The 17,294-nt window shown below is 37.1% G+C and overlaps 1 protein-coding gene across 23 annotated transcripts in view; it reads left to right on the top strand.

Annotated features, from left to right (window-relative positions):
• Positions 1-17,294, top strand: part of AFG2A (AFG2 AAA ATPase homolog A) — a 335,445-nt gene that overhangs the window by 23,248 nt on the left and 294,903 nt on the right. The window lies entirely within an intron of this gene.

Raw genomic sequence — 17,294 nt, 5'->3', positions numbered from 1 at the left:
CATGAGCTACTTGCATATACCTGGCCTTTCCATGCTTCATTGTCATCTCTTTTATACTTGTTTGCCTGAATTTAACTGCTTAGTCAGGAATTTCTCCTGCACTGTCCTTAGAAATAATGCTACAAAGCAGACTAATACAGATTGTGAAGTCAACTGCCTTTTTTCATTGAAACAGTTTTAGAGTTTCTGACTAAAGATTTGAGTAAATTATACATTTGGTTAATAGTATGACTCAGAAGGAAAGATAAAACAACTCAAACTCTGTATGCATTAAAAATAGTAGAATTATGCTCCAAATGCTATAGAATGGGCATATCTTACTTATCAAGGGCATCCCTAATATGTTCATTGAGCATAGGAAGAAAAAACTTAGCCATATAGTAAATTTGATTATGTATTCTTCTGTGAAGAAGGCTGAGCGCCGAAGAATTGATGCTTTTGAACTGTGGTATTGGAGAAAACTCTTGAAAGTCCCTTGGACTGCAAGGAGATCCAACCTGTCCATTCTGAAGGAGATCAGCCCTGGGATTTCTTTGGAAGGAATGATGCTAAAGCTGAAACTCCAGTACTTTGGCCACCTCATGCGAAGAGTTGACTCATTGGAAAAGACTCTGATGCTGGGAGGGATTGGGGGCAGGAGGAGAAGGGGACGGCAGAGGATGAGATGGCTGGATGGTATCACTGACTCGATGGACGTGAGTCTGAGTGAACTCTGGGAGTTGATGTTGGACAGGGAGGCCTGGCATGCTGCGATTCATGGGGTCGCAAAGAGTCAGACACGACTGAGCGACTGATCTGATCTGATCTGATTCTCCTAGTTCTAAGTAAAAAGAATTGAACATTTAATGTTTCCTCCTAAGTAAATGCAAATTTAGAGAAGTTATTAGGGTAAAAATTGAATGGCTCTTAGTCTTTTTAAATGACTGCCTAGAAAAGTTTGAACTGGTGGCCCTCTCTTATTTTACTATAGTAAGTGTCCTTGGACAGGTAGAAGCGGTCACAGTTATTACATTGAGCTTAGAATTACAAAGTTAGAATCATGATTTTTTACAAAAAGAATCATGGTAAAATCTTAATATTTAGAGGCAATATTAATGATTTCTAGTACAAAATAGATGCCCAATAAGTATTTGGGAAGTGTATGTGAAAACCAGGAGACATAATGAGACATAGTTACCGCTCTACACCTCTTGTGGAAGTCGCTCAGTCATGTCTGACTCTTTGCGACCCCATGGACTGTACAGTCTGTGAAATTCTCCAGGCCAGAATACTGGAGTGGGTAGCTGTTCCCTTCTCCAGGGGATCTTCCCAACCCAGGGATGAAATCTAGGTCTCCCGCATTGCAGGCAGAGTCTTTGCCAGCTGAACCACCAGGGAAGCCCATGGATACTGGAGTGTGGGTAACCTATCCCTTCTCCAGGGGATCTTTCCAACCCAGAAATCAAATTGAGGTCTCCTACATTGCAGGTGGATTCTTTACCAGCTGAGCCATCAGGGAAGCCCATAATTACTGGAGTGGCTAGCCTACCCCTTCTCCAGGGGATCTTCTCTAAGTTGGGAAGATCAAATTGGGGTCTCCTGCATTGCAGGTGGATTCTTTATCAGACGAGCTACGAGGGAAGCCCCTACTCCTCTTGGTAGAGTAATAAAATTTATTAATCTCAGAATTGAGTTCAGTTTTGTCTTTAAACTCCTGGTGAGTTTCGTCTCTTCTTGACCTCTGGTGCCTTCAAAAATCCCTGCTCTATGCTAAAGGAACAACTCCAGGTGATTATTGCTACCATCATAGGTAGCAGTAGACAGACAAGGAAGTGTCTTGTGGTGCCTTAAATGTGTGCTCAGTCGTGTCTGACTCTTGTAGCCCTGTGGACTGTAGTTCTCCAGGCTCCTTTGTCCATGGGATTTTCCAGGCAAGGATACTGGAGTGGGTTGCCATTTCCTCCTCTAGGGGATCTTCCTGACCCAAGAATCAAACCCCTGTCTCTGGTGTCTCCAGAATTGGCAGATGGATTCTTTACCATTGCGCCACCAGGGAAGCCCCCTTAAATAACTACTGCTGTTTTTTGTATAGTTACATTCAATTTTGGGTTTCCCACTGACAAGATTTCTCAGGTATAGTTCTGACTGTGGATTTAACTACATCTTGGTTAAAACCAGTGCTTTTTAGGAGGCATTTTCATTGTTCACCAGTTGGGTTGTGTTTAAGTGGACAGCTTCAGAATTCCCACTGGCATGTGTAGGAAGTAAGACACCTTAACCTCCAAATTCGTGAGGACGGAAAATCCAGATCCAGGAGATGTATTCATCAGTAAACAAGTTAATTCTTCCTCTTATATATTCTCTTTTGCAGAATTCATTCATTTCACATGTTCTCAATTCCAGACAGATCACTTGGAGTTGAAGTTCTCAAACTTTATCATGCATCAGAATCACTTGGAGAACTTAATAAACTACAGTTTACTAAGATGGCTGGCTGTGCAGTTTTCCCAGAATTTCAGTTTCAGTAGGTCTGGGCTGGTGCCTGTGAATTCCTAACGTGTTTCAACTGCTGCTGATGCTGTTGGTCTGGGGAGCACACTTTGAGAGCCACTGACATAGGTCATTGTTGCTTAAACCTTATCATGCCTTAGGTTGACATACATGCTCCCTTTCCATACTTGATTGAATAAAGGAAGTGGGGAACTGGAATCAGTGTTTGTAATGTTTCCCAAGTGATTTGAAGTAGCCAGTCTTGTACTTGCTTGTGAACAAGAATTTGTATTATTAGGCCAGTGTTTCTCCTGTGTTAAACTTGTATATGAGAATTAGTTGAAGAGCTTATTAGGGCACTAACCTGGGCTGCATCCTACTGGTTTAACAGGTCCAGGTCAGGTACAAGAATTTGCATTTCTCTCAGGTTACAGCTGATACCAGTGCTGCTATCCCAAGGGCTATACTTTGAGAACCACTGATTAAGGCCCACCCATCTCTCTGATTTTTGGAGTTCCTCTGTAACTGATTTAAATAACTGCATTAAGTTTAGGTTATATAATTTTGACTCTTTGACTGATAGTGTTGAGTTTCTTCCTAGAGTTTTTTTGTGATAGTGATCTACTGTCCTGAACCACTTTGTCATTTCTTCTAGAAGATGAGTGTTCAGGTTTGTTTTGCAGTGTGTATAATGGTTTTGAATAAAACTTTAAAGTGCAAAATAATTCTATTCATAGATTTTTTTATGATGGCCACTCTGACCACTGTGAGGTGATCCCTCATTGTAGTTTTGATGTGCATTTCTCTAATAATTAGTGGTGTTGAGCTGTCTCTGTGTCTTTGGAGAAATGTCTATTTCGGTCTTTGACCAATTTTTTGATTGGGTTTTTGGTTTTTGATACTGAACTGCATGAGCTATTCATATATTTTGGAGATTAATCTTTTGTCAGTTGCTTCATTTGCAAATATTTTCTCTCATTTGAGAGTTGTTTTTGTCTTGTTTATGGTTTCCTTTGCTTTTAATTAGGTTCTGTTTATTTTTGTTTTTATTTATTGTTTTACTCTAGGAGGTGAGTCAAAAAAGATCTTGCTGCTATTTATGTCACAGGGTGTTCTACTTGTTTTCCTCTAAGAAGTTTGTAGTGTCTGGCCTTACATTTTAGGTTTTAATCTGTTTTGACTTTATTTTTGTGTATGGTGTTTGAGAATGTTCTAATTTCATTCTTTTACATGTAGCTGTTCAGCTTTTCCAGCACCACTTGTAGAGGTGTCTTTTTCTTCATTGTGTATTCTTGCCTTCTTTATCACAGATTAGGTGACCGTAGGTGCGTCTGTTTATCTCTGGGCTTTCTATCCTCTTCCATTGATCTATATTCCTGGGTATATACCCAGAGAAAACCATAATTCAAAAGATACATGCATCCTAATGTTCATTGCAGCACTATTTACGATAGCCAGGACATGGAAACAGCCAGAAGTCCATCAAAAGAGAATGGATAAAAAGATACAGTACATATATACAATGGATAAAAAGATACAGTACATATATACAATGGAATATTACTCAGCCATAAAAAGGAATGAAACTGTGCCTTCTGCGGAGACATGGATGGACCTAGAGCCTGTCATATAGAATGAAGTCAATCAGAAAGAGAAAGACAAATATCCTGTAATATCACTTACATGTGGAGTCTAGAACAGTAATACAGATGAACTTATCTGCAAAGCAGAAAAAGAGACAAAGTTGTAGAGAAACAAATGTGTGGATACCAAGAGGGGAGAGGGGGTGGAATAAATCAGAAAATTGAGATTGACATATATAGACTACTATGTATAAAGCAGATAACTAATGAGAACCTGCTGTATATCACAGGGAACTCGACTGAATTCTCTTCAGTGATCTAAATGGGAAGGAAATAATAAAAAAGAGGGGATATATGTATATATATAGCTGATTCACTTTGTTCTACGGCAGAAACTAAAACAACATTGTAAAGCGGCTGTACTCCAATACAAATTAATTTAAAGTAACAGGTAAAATGAAAATAATTCTGAAAGCTAGAAAGCCACAATTAAGGAAATAATTGAGGGTTAACAATGAAGAATACAAAGAAGAATATAGACGTGTTTTTCCTAGAACATCTGCTTGTTTATGCCTTGTGGACATATATGTTCTTTGAGTTTTTTGTGTGTTGGCTGCCTGATGGTTTTCCTTTTTTCTGAGCTGGCCTCTTAGTTGGGGAAGCTCTGCCCTTTTTAACAAAAGTGGTGCATGGGTATCTAGTCATTGCATACATTGAAGTGATTCAGAATTAATAAAACTGAAGTGAACTATATTCCTGATTGCTTTGGTAATCATAAGGTTATTATTTGTGGTTTATTAATACAAAAGGTCAAAATCCTTGTAGTATATATGTTTGTGCATGGTTTTCCAGAGGACAGAAGATTTGCAGTCTGTTCCAGAGTTTGTGAGAGTGATACTGCATCTTTTGCAGTGTGTATACTCTCAGCTTTTCTGCTCTTCTATTCTAGTGTTACTGAATATTATCCATATTTTTAAACTTTGTGTCTGTAATGAATAAGAAAGTTGGAAATACTACTGTAGTGTTGCTTTCAACACTTGTATCTTGTTTTATCTGAGCAGATACAATGTTTGATGTTGAATGCTGGGTGTGAAACTGATTTTCAAATGTTATATTTTCCGTATAATTAGTTTTTGAGCTAGAGTGTGGTTTGATAAGTGGTGACTTGTCCAAAAGCCTAATGTTTTGTAGTTCACCTTTTTAAGCAAAGAGCAGCTGCATTTTGAAATGTTTTATCTCAAGCAGACAAGCTGTTTTAAAAGCTCAACTCTGACAACATCTTGACATTTAATGTCTATGTTTGTATCTGTCCTGGGATTAGGCTGCCTTTCTAATTAATTAGTTGCATAGCCTTTTATTAATTCCCTCAAAATTTATAATATTTTAAATTAACAGCATAGATAAGCATACCATGCTTTTTTAGAAAACATGAGATGTTAATTATGCAGCAGAGACATGAATTATATAAACTCTGCTGAATGTTAGAGGATGCTTAGCAACAATGTTTTCCAAATGCAGGGATTTATTATAAACTTATCCTTCTAAGGCTGCCTGTGCCATTTCAGGAGAGTGAATATAAATAGAGCTTGATTTCTTCAAGAAATGGACTCAGTCATTTTGTTTACAGTGGAAGGAAGCATTCGCTTCACATCTCTAAGAATTTATCTTTAGCATCCTTGTTGATTACACATCATTTCAACATATTCATACCAAATGCTTGGGCCTTGATAAGATACCATCACAGAACAGGAAGAGCTAAAACTCTTATTTAAACAATGGTTTTGTCATTATTACACTTACGTAGGTCTAGTAAAAATACTGAATCTAATTACTATAACATAACTTTTTTTGAAATGGAAAATTTTATCTGTCTTGTGGTGGAGTTCTGAGATATTTATAGCTGTTAGTCCTCCCACCCTTCACTAGCTTGTTTTAATAGGAATTTATGGAGGATCTACTCCATCCAGTCCAGCTCTTAAGAAAGGTTCTTTTTCTAACATTTTCCACCATTTCTTTGAATTCTGCTAATGTCATTTTCTAAGTTAGAATTAAAATATTGATACTGTAAAAATTCTGTATTTTTAAATAAATTGCAGGGAAATAGTGGGCTTCAAGGAAAGCCATGGTAAGCTCTAGTTTCAAATACTAACACTACCTCTATCAGCTGAGTCATTGGGCAAGCCATTAACCTCTTGAACTGTTCTCTCACCTGCTAAATAGGGATAACATTTTTCTAAAGAGTTCTTACAAGGTTTAGAAGTATAGCCTGACAGCAGTGTTCGTGGTTTATAGAGGCTCTTGGTAGGTGTCACTTTTTCTCTGCTTTTGGAAAAAAATTGTTTTGTGTGTATTTATGCATTTCTTTGGTAGGTGTTTATTTGAATTTTGACAGTATTCTTGATTTTATGAAGTATTTGTTACTCTAGTACAAGAAATCTCAGGGAAATATAGCACATTCCATTCTCTTCTCGAGTACTGATTTTTACTGAATCTGGATCAGTTAAAGTCTTGCCCATCAATAGAAATATGCAGACTAGACTTAGATATGGCTTTTGGGGGCGGGGAGGGGTGCCTCCCTGACAGATGTTCTTGCTGAATGTGAGAGCTCTCCTGTCAAACAAATCAGAGTCACAATCTCTTCCCTCCCATCCCCACTTCGTCTCACAAGTGAGTCCACTGTAGGCCTGCGGTAGAGCAACAAAATAAAATTGATGTATGAATCACGATTGTCACTCTAATTAAAGCATTTTATAAGGGAGCCTATCTTTACTTATTACTGTAACTGGATAAATAGGCAGTAATTATGCAGTATAATATTTCATATTGCATTGAATTTTCCCCTCTGGTTTATAACTCTGAAATATAGTGATAGTTATATTTGTGATGTTGGAATTTTTCCTACTGCATAAATATTATGGATATTATATAAGAAGTGGAATTTTTTTTGGTCAGTGATTTGGGTATCTTAGTATTACGTTTGCTGTTCATTTGAAATGACTGGAGTTGAATGGTTTGTTTTAGGAAAACAGGTGGTAGTTTAAATTCTGGTTAAGCTCTAAGTGATATATACCATTTACTTCACTAATGGAAAATTTTCTGAGTTGCCTTGCCAAGGCTATAAAAGTAGAAAACTTGAGGAAAGGTTTTCTTTCTAATTAAAACAATTGCAAAAATAAAATCAGTCTTTCTAAATGGAAGTTATTTCTAAGAGTTATTCTTGACTGCTTTTTTTGTTACTCTTTATCAAATCCTGTCAGCTCTTTTTCAAGATTTATTCAGAGTTTCAACTTTAAAAGATTTTTTTAAACATCGTAACTGTTTTGATTACTCTTGTCTGGACTGTAGAGATTTTTCTTCCTGCCCACTCTGTCCTCCATACTCTGTCCTCCACCTTCTATCACTTTTTATTCTTCACATTGTCTTAGCTTCAGGACTTGAAATTGCAGGTTTTGGAGATGAGAGTTTTGGTTGGATACGTGGGTCAGCAAGTTCTCAACAGTTAGATGATGACTGAAGCCATTGAAATGAATGAAATCACTTAGAATGAGCAAAGTTTATTCATTCATTCATTTCTTGAGTCAGGCACTGCACTGGGTGCCGAGGCTACCTCAGCAAGTAAGAGAGAATTGGACTCTCCTCATAGAGCTCACCGGAGAAGGCAATGGCACCCCACTCCAGTACTCTTGCTTGGAAAATCCCATGGGCGGAAGAGCCTGGTGGGCTGCAGTCCATGGGGTGGCTAAGAGTCAGGCACGACTGAGTGACTTCACTTTCACTTTTCACTTTCATGCATTGGAGAAGGAAATGGCAACCCACTCCAGTGTTCTTGCCTGGAGAATCCCAGGGACGGGGAAGCCTGGTGGGCTGCCATCTATGGGGTCACACAGAGTCGGATGGACACGACTGAAGCGACTTAGCAGCAGCAGCAGCATAGAGCTCAGGGTGCACAGGGAAGTGCAGCAGTGTAACAGGTAAGATTATAATACATTTGTGTTGTATTTGTGAATGATCAGGGAGGTTTTAACATGCTAATGAGGAAAGAAGGGATCCTGGGGACAAATCACCATTCAGAGGTTGAATTGTTGAGAAAAGTGGTAGGAGACTGAAGAATGGCAAGAGAGAGGGGAAGAGAACCCAAAAAAGTGGTGACTAAAATGAGGGTAGATTCCAGGGAGAAAGTAATTAGAAATAATATATTATTAGTTACCACCAGTTGAGTAGTGTGTCAGCCATTGTTTGAAGTGCCTTAACACATGTTAATAATTTCTTACAACATCCTTTATATGGTTATCTGCATTGTATAGGTGAAGAAACTTAGTTCAGAAATTTAGTTATGGAACTTCACCAAGATCACACAGGAAGTAAATAGTGAAGCCAGCAGCAGTATAGAGACCACAGGGATATCAAGTGCTTAGTACCTGGAAGGTCATGAGGTCCTTAGAAGAGAGTGGGGTCCTGTGGCTCGCTAGTAGATTGCAATAAATTGAGGGGTGATTGAAAGTTGAGGGAAAAGAGACAGTGATTGGGAATTTTTTTTCAGTTTTAATGGTGTGTTATTTAGAGTTTTTGTACCTTCCAAAAAAGAGATAAATATAGTTGGGTTGCCCGCCCTTCCTGCCCCCTTTCCTCAAGTCAAAGTCAGACCTGGCTCTATCCCTTCATTATTTTCCTAGTTCTTCTCTTCCATGGGCCTTGCGCTAGTCCACCAAGCCATAGATCTTCAGCTTTTGTTGGCATACAAATTGTGCTCTAATCAATTGTCCTTTTTTAAAAAACTCTACATTTTAATAGGGTTGGTAAGCCAGGTGAGTAAATAATTTGACATCAAGAATTTGAAACTAAAAGCTGTATTTTTGGGAAAGTTTGTTAAAACCTGGGACTGGTGAAGTGAGTTAATTCTGATGTTTTATGTAAAACTAGAAGACTTTACCCAGAATCATTTAGTACATTCCCTAATTTCACAGATGAGGACAGACTGTGTGACCAATCCAAGCTCAAGCAGTTAGTGAAGTCTTGGCCCATAATTTGGGTCTTGAGACCAGGGTGCTTTTCATAGTGCCATTATTTTAAGAGCAACTTTTAAAAGTGATAGGGGATTCAGAATAGACTTGGCTTCTGCAATCAGTTTAAGTTATATCAATCATTTGTAATATAAATAACACAAGAACCACAGTACCCTCTTTGAGAGTATTCTGTTTAACTTCTTTTCTATGAATAAGAAGTGAGAAATGGAACTCTCCCAGTGATATATCGAGTGATACTTACCACCTTGTCTATACTTAATACTGAGTTGAGGGAGAATAAATACTCCAGATAAAACGTTTACTGGAGCTCTACTATTTTGAGGAAAGTTTATTTTAAAAAAAGAGACTTAAGATTTTGTTACAGTTGCTCTCAGACTTCATATTCCTGAGTATACTACTCAGAAGTTTTACGCATGACTTTTAAAATTCAAATCTGAGATCCAGATGCCTGTGTTTCATGTTGCTTCTTTATATAATTAAGTGTCTGTAGGGTAGACAGTAATTCTAAAAAAAATTATTACTCCTGTGATCAATTTAGTTTTCAAGAAGGAACTTAATTGCAGTCTCAAAAATTAACATTATTATTTAGCAAGCATAAATTGTAAAATTGTAGGATGCCATATGCTCAGGACAAGATGTTTGTTGATTGAATATGGAGCATATGGTTTTGAAGAGCATGAATTTAGAGTAATTACTCTTGTCCAGAACTGATTATATCTGGAAAGTGATGTGGGTCTTACAGAGAACATGTCATATTACTGGAAAGAATGTTTTGGCATTAGGCTTGCTTGGGGCATTTTGCCTTTTTTCCTCTTCCTTGCATCTTGTTTTCCATTTCAAAACTTTTGAGATCATTAGAACATAAAATAATGAAAACAAAATGACACATTTAATTATCTACACCTGTTTTTTGTTTCAAAGTTGTGTTTCTTAAGAACATAGAAGTATTGCTTCTGTTTCTGTTTATATTTTTAAAATCAACTAAACTTAGTAAGGAAAGGAATTGTCATAGATTGCTTGCCCTAAGCTATATCCCTTGATGATGTACATGTGTCCATTTGCTCCCGTAATTAATTATTTACTTCCAGTTTATAAAAATATATGTATTTTTCAAATTTTAATTACTTGGCATAGATTCGAGTATGGCTTCCTTAAGAATGGTGATGTCTAATAATTTAAGCTTAGCATCATGGAATTTTAAAGATAAAAAAATAATTTAGAGAAAATATATTTTTTTCTTTCCATGTAATAAATGAGATAACTGATGGCCAGAGGAACAAAGTTTTATATGTAAAGTGACACCTGAGCTGGTGACAGATCTAGGACCATGGAAAACTGGTTGCAATAATATGATAGCTTCAGAAATTTTTAATTTTTCAAGCTCTGATATACACTTAACATATAATTCATATAAATTCTGTTTCAACTTTATGTTGTTTTCAAGAATAGCATTTGTATAAAATACAGCACCTTTATATAGAGTATAGAAACATTGAACTTCATATTGAGAAAGAATCTGAAGGCCTATGGCTGGAATTTCCAGTATCCCCTCTTAGGTTTTGCAAATCTGTAATCCATCTTTCAATTTTCCTTTTCTGACAGTCTGCCCTTTATTTTCTCACATATCTGCAAATGAACAGAGTTGGATTTAGGTTTATTTAGAACATGTTTTTTCTTTCTAAGAATGAACTCTATAAGGACAGAGATTTTGTCTTTTATTGTTCTTCAGGGCCATGTAATCTCTAAAGCGTTATGCTCATTGTTGTCCCTAGGCCTTTATATATGCTATCATCTGAATACTCCACTGCCTCTTTGGCCCCAGTTCCCATATTATCAGTTTTTCATCAATTCATTTTTCAGGTCTAACTACTTGAGCTTGTACACAGTTTTAGTCTGTCTTCATTTGTGAAATTAAAGAATATACTGAATGATTTCTGTGAGAGTTACCTAACTCTAAACTGTCACTAATGCTGCTGAACTGAGTTAGATGTCCCTGACATGTTTTTGTGCTACTTTGTTCTATGTCATTGTACTTGGCACGGCATATAATAATAACAACTTCTTTTAATATGTCTTCTCTATTAGACTGTTAACACTGTGAAAGGTTTATCTGTCTTCTTGCGCTTTTGTATTATTGCATGAAAGAGCTCAGTACATTGCTGGGTAAGTTAAATATGCCTAGGAGTTACTCAGTGAATATTTTGAATATATAAGTAGGGTTAATATTGAAAAAGAACACTGTGAAAGAGTAACTTGTAGTCAATGGCTATATCTTCTCAGTGGCTTCATGACATAATATTTTATGATTTGTTTTGCTTTAATATGAATAGTACTGAATTGGCAAGTAATACAGGTCCAGAATAGACATTCTTTCATTGAGAACTGTTCTTTAAAAATACTTGCAGATTAATTAACATAGGGAATGCCCTTGTCTCTCAAGTCCAGTTCTTTTCTCCCTTTTTTGTAGTGTCTTTCTTTATAATTTTTTTCCCTTTAACTTTACTTTTTTTTATGTATTCTATTTTTTAATAAACTTCTTCCTGAAATATATATAGAAAAATGAATAAAAAGATCTATGCATTTTCCAAAGTGAATGCATTTATGTAATCACATGAGTGTATTTATATAGGTAATAGGATATAAAGCATTATTAGTACCCTAGAACTTATATCAAATTTTCTCCCATTTACTACTCCTCACTTCAATCCAAAAGGCTTCTAACACCATAGATTAGTTCAGCATGATTTGTGCTATCTTCTTTCACTCATATTATGGTTTGAGAGCTTCATTTTATTCTGTGTATCATTAGTTCATTTTTATTGCTATATTTTATTGTATAAATATTGTGAATAATTATGCCATCAATATTCATGCACATAGTTTTTTGGTGCGCAAATGTACAGATTTCTAGTTGCATTATATCTAGGGTGAAATTATTGGGATATGGAACATGTGTATGTTCTTGTTAGTAAATGCTGTCAAAACTTTTCTGTAGTGATTGCATCAATTTACTCTTCCACTAGTAATGTGTGAAAATTCTAGTTTCTTCTCATTCTTGCCAGCATTTGGTGGTTTTTTTTAACAGAATTTCATTGTGGTTTTATTTCTTTGATGCTGTGTTGAACACTTTTTTATATATGTATTGTCCATTTAGATATCCTCTGTTGCGACATGCCTACTGCTATGCTGTGCTTGTGGCTCAGTCATGTCCGACTCTTTGTGACCCCATGGACTGCAGCCCTCCAGGCTCCTCTGTCCATGGGGATTCTCCAGGCTAGAATACTGGAGTAGGTTGCCATGCCCTCTTCTAGGGGATCTTCCCAAGCCAGGGATCAAACCCAGGCCTCACACATTGCAGGTGAATTCTTTACTGACTGAGCCACCAAGGAAACCCAAGAATACTGGAGTGGGTAGCATATCCCTTCTGCAGGGGATCTTCTTGACCCAGAAATCAAGCTGGGGTCTTCGGCATTGCAGGTGGATTCTGTACCAGCTGAGCTACCAGGGAAGCCTGTGACGTGCCTATCAAATATCTATTCAATTTTTCTATTCTGTTGCTTTTAAAGAAATAATTCCTCAGTTTATAGTGTCTTTGAGGAATAGAAGTTTGTAACCATATACATTTATTTTGGATATTATTATTCATTGTGTTCTTTGCCTCTGTACTTTTCATTATATTTTATCTCTGTTAAAATTGTCACTATTCCTCCATCTGTTCCTGAGTTCATTGAGCATCTTTATGATTATTACCTAACTCCCTATTGAGTAGATTGCTTATCTCCCCTTTGTTTAGTCTTGTTTCTTAGGTTTTGTCTTATTCCTTTGTTTGGAACATACTCCTCTGTTTCCTCATTTTGCATATTTTGCTGTTTTTGTTTTGTTTTTCCTGTGTGTCAGTACAGTTGACAATACAGGTCAATTGTATTGAGTGATTTTGGAGAAGTGGCCTTTTGTAGGTGATGTTCTGTGGGGCCCAGCAGCATACTCCCCTCTAGTCACTAGAGCTATTAACACATGCTTTAGGGTGTGACCCCTATGTGGGCTGCACAGGTCCCCCTATTTTGGTGAGGCTGACTGCTCCTGGTACACTAGGAGACAGAGCTGTCCCCAGATCAGTTGCCAGCCAGTCCCTCTCTCATGAGTAGCTGCTGGCCTGCTGGTGTGTGCAGTTGGGTTCTAAGCTGGCTAGCTATGAAGCTCAGGATATTCTGGGACTGGAGATGGTCTGCTCACAGGCAGGGCAGGATCCTGGTGTGACTGGGCGTCCCAGGAGGATAGGGTCTGGTGCTGGCCCACTAGTGGGTCGTAAGTCCCTGGCACTAATATGCTAGAGGAAGGACTCCACAGTAGTGCTGGCAAGCACCACTGTCCTCATGATAACATGAGCTCCTAAAAAATGACTGCTGCCAGCATCTGTGTTTCCAACAGAAATTCCATTTGCCTTCCATCTTTCTAGAAGGTTCTCCAAGATTAGCAAGTAGATCTGACTCAGGCTCATTTGAAATTACTGCCTTTGTACTGGACCCATACCTAACCCTTTTAAGAGCAGAGTCTCTGTTTTGTACAACCCTCTGACTCTACTGTAGAGAAGCCCAGCTGGCCAGATGTTCTGGGGGCTTGTCTTCCCTTCTCAGTTAGTGCAGGATCCCCAGGCTGGGGAGCCTGGTGTGGGGCTTGGGCACCTCACACCTTGGGGAGAATTTTGTAATTGTGATGATTCTTCTGTTTATGGGTCACCCTCCTAGGTGTATGGGTATTAACTATGTTGCATCTCTGTCCCTCCTTACTGCCTCATAGTTCCTTCTTTTTATCTTAAGTTGCAGAAATCTTTTCTGTTAGTCCTCAGGTTGTCCTCATAGATAGTTGCTCTGTAAATAGATGTAATTTGGGTATGCTTGTGAGAGGAGAGGAGTCAGAGTCACCCTATTCTGCCGTCCTTGTGACAACTCTAGGCTGCTTTATTCTTTTGCCTTTTCTGTCTCCTCTGGGAATTACTGCTTTTCCCTTGCTATCCTCGTAGACGTGAAGTTTTTCCCCAGCTCTATGTTCTGTAGTTTGTATTTGAATTTGTAGAGGTTTTGTTGTTTTAAAAGTATACATTTATATTGTAATATTGTGTATGCTTTTAAAAACCATATATTGCTTTGTAATTTGGTGTAGTCACTGGAAAACAGTATAGACATTTCTCAGAAAACTAAAAATAGCTTTATCATATGATCCAGCAATCTTGAACTATATCCAGACAGAACTATAATTCAACAATACCCATGTACCACTAGCTTCATAGCAGCACTATTCACAATTGCCAAGACATGGAAACAGCCTAAATGTCCTTCAACAGATGAATGGATAAAGAAGATGTGATACATATGTAGAGTGGAATACTACTCAGCCATACAAAAGAATGAAATAGTGCAATTTTCAGCAACATGGATGCAACCAGAGATTATTATACTAAGTTAAGTCAGAAAGAGAAAGACAGATTCTATATAATATCACTTAACACGTGGAATCTAAAATGTGACACAGGTGAACCTATCTATGAAACAGAAACAGAATCATGGACATGGAGAACAGATTGGTGGTTGCCACAGAGGAGGGAGTTAGGGGAGGAAAGGAGTGAGGGCTTTGGGTTAGCACATGTAGGCTTTTATATATGGAATAGATAAGCAGCAATGTCCTACTGTATGGCACAGAGAACTGTGTTCAGTATCCTATGATAAATCATAGTGGAAAAGAATATTTAATAAAAGAACATATATATGCATAACTGAATCACTTTGCTGTACAGCAGAAATTAACACAATATTATAAAGCAACTATATTTCAATTAAAAATCCCATATACTTCCTGTCTTTTCCAAATCTCTTTCTCAAATTAAAATTTTTATTTCTTCTATTGTCAAACTTTTTGCTTCATGCCATAAATTTTGGAACATTATTAGACTACTTCCTTTGTTTCAGTTTTTAGTATATCAGTATCAGTAAGGTGTCTGATCTAAATTAGAAATGTTGACAAGTATTACCAAATAGCCATTTGAAACATGAAGTGTTAAATTCTTTTGGTCTTTTGATCACTTCCATTCATATAAGATTTTTTTTTTTTTTTTTTTTTTTTAGCACTGTTTACATTCATTAGGTCACACAGGTGCCTTACAACCAGTGCATTATTACTGAAGTTTTACTTATTTAGTTTATTATGCTATTACACTGTTTAACTAAAAGGTTTGTTGGGCAGTGAAACAACCTAGTTTAAAGTAAACTTTTATTTTCATGTCAAGAGCTGTGAAGGGTTTGAGATTTTATCCTACTTGCAAGCTAACTAGGATCATAAGTTCTTGCAGAGGACACAGTATTCCTGGGTCAGAGTCAAAGGATAGACAGTTACTTATAGCAGCAGAAATAGCCAGAGCAGCAGAATTTGCACCAGCTCCTAGAGCCTCACTTTTCCTAGAGAGACACGAAGACCGGGTGACATCTGAGTCTGTATAAGGTGGCATTACAGGAGTAGAACCCTAAGCTTAGGGAACCTGAATCTTTTGTAATGGGCAGTAAGTATATCTGCCCTTTGCTTTGGAGGGAGGCATTCTATCTTCCTCTGTACAAACATCCTTGAAAAGATAGTCTATAAGAGAGGCAGTTAATGCTGGAAAGATAAGTAGAAATTTGAGAGACATGAAGAAGAATTATCTTTCAGGGACTTCCCTTGTGGTCCAGTGGCTAAGACTCTGCACTCCCAATGCAGGAGACCTGAGTTCAATCCCTGATCAGGGAATTAGATCCCACATGCTAAAGATCCTGCGTGCTGCAGCTAAGACTGATGCAGCAAAATAAATTAATTAAAAAATAATAAATTACCTTTCAGTGTTTTTGGAAGGCAGAAAACCAAATGGGCATTTATAAGATAGACTTAAATAAGCGATTTACAGACTTTAGATTTCAGAGAATGGCCTAAGAAAATTTCCCTAGAAAATAGTGATCTTTTTACATAATATCTTTGATTTCCTCTTTTGTAGCTTTTTTTCTAGTTATTATCTCAAAGATCTCCATGAATATTAGACTCACAATGATAGTTTCCTTGGGAAAGATTATTATGTATCTGTTTTCTGAGTGGTGTCCTAGTATTCACTGTTTTTCTTTAGTAAAAAGGAAAGATACCCAAACTTTTGTTGGAGGGGATTTATGTTTGCCTTCCTTTCACCATTGCTTCTGTTTCAAAGTTCAAATAAATGAAAGCAAGTAAAATGACTATTATGGTATCATTTTAATTTGGCAAAATTCACTGAGGCATAATGTTTTAGACAATAGACATTAAAAATGATAGAGCTAGCTAGTGTCCCAGGGCAAGTTCAGTTATTCAGACTGGATTTCCAAGAGGTCTCTGAGACTTAAATTCTTCAGAGTGGAACTTGATTTGTATTAGAACATAAATATAGCACTTCATTACAAAAGACCCTAAAGCAGAGAGCACAGGGGGACTTTGCTGCCCTCTAGACTAGAGATTCTTATCACAGATCAAAAGGCTTTAAATCTGGCAACTTAGATTTGGGGGGGATGAGCTAGGGCTTTTAGATCTGTCAGTGTTTAAACTCCAAGCAAATAGCAAAAACAAAGAACGTAATATCTTTAACTTTTTAGGTCAGGGTGATCTTTTAAAAATTATTTTGCGTCTCTCTAACTCTGACTTAGTTGATCATTTTTTTAACTTTGTGGCATTTTACTATCTATCTCTGCCTATTCTCTCTCTTGTCTTATACCATCATTTCTTTCTATGCTGCTCAAATGATCAATTTTCCTAAGATTGAAACTTCAGCCACCATTCTTTCATCCTGATCCCTCTCTAGCTTCCCTTTTATAGGTCTCTTTTCCTCCTATAATTTTTCATATATATACATATAACTCTGAAGTTTGATTCTCCCTTGAATTCCAAAACCACATTTCCAACTGCCAGCTGAACATTTCCTTCAAGATGTTCTGCCAATACCTTACAAGACCTGTAACTCTGATTTGTATGTACTAGCAAAAAGGGCAGGACAAAAAGTATGTTACTGTTTTAATATTTTACTCTTTTCAAAGAAATTCTCCAAACAAATTATTTTGACACACTTTATGTTCTTTTTTATGGGTAGTGTTTTGTAAATTTTATTTCACATATGTAAAACATCTATCAAGATCAGTTTGTCATATTTTCACTGCCAAAACTAAGCAGTTAGATTTTT

This window comes from Bubalus kerabau, chromosome 16 (genome assembly GCF_029407905.1).
Source record: "Bubalus kerabau isolate K-KA32 ecotype Philippines breed swamp buffalo chromosome 16, PCC_UOA_SB_1v2, whole genome shotgun sequence".
NCBI classification, from domain to species: Eukaryota; Metazoa; Chordata; class Mammalia; order Artiodactyla; family Bovidae; genus Bubalus; species Bubalus kerabau.
Note: the sequence above shows the minus strand (reverse complement) of the source record. Positions and strands in the feature narration are given on the sequence as shown.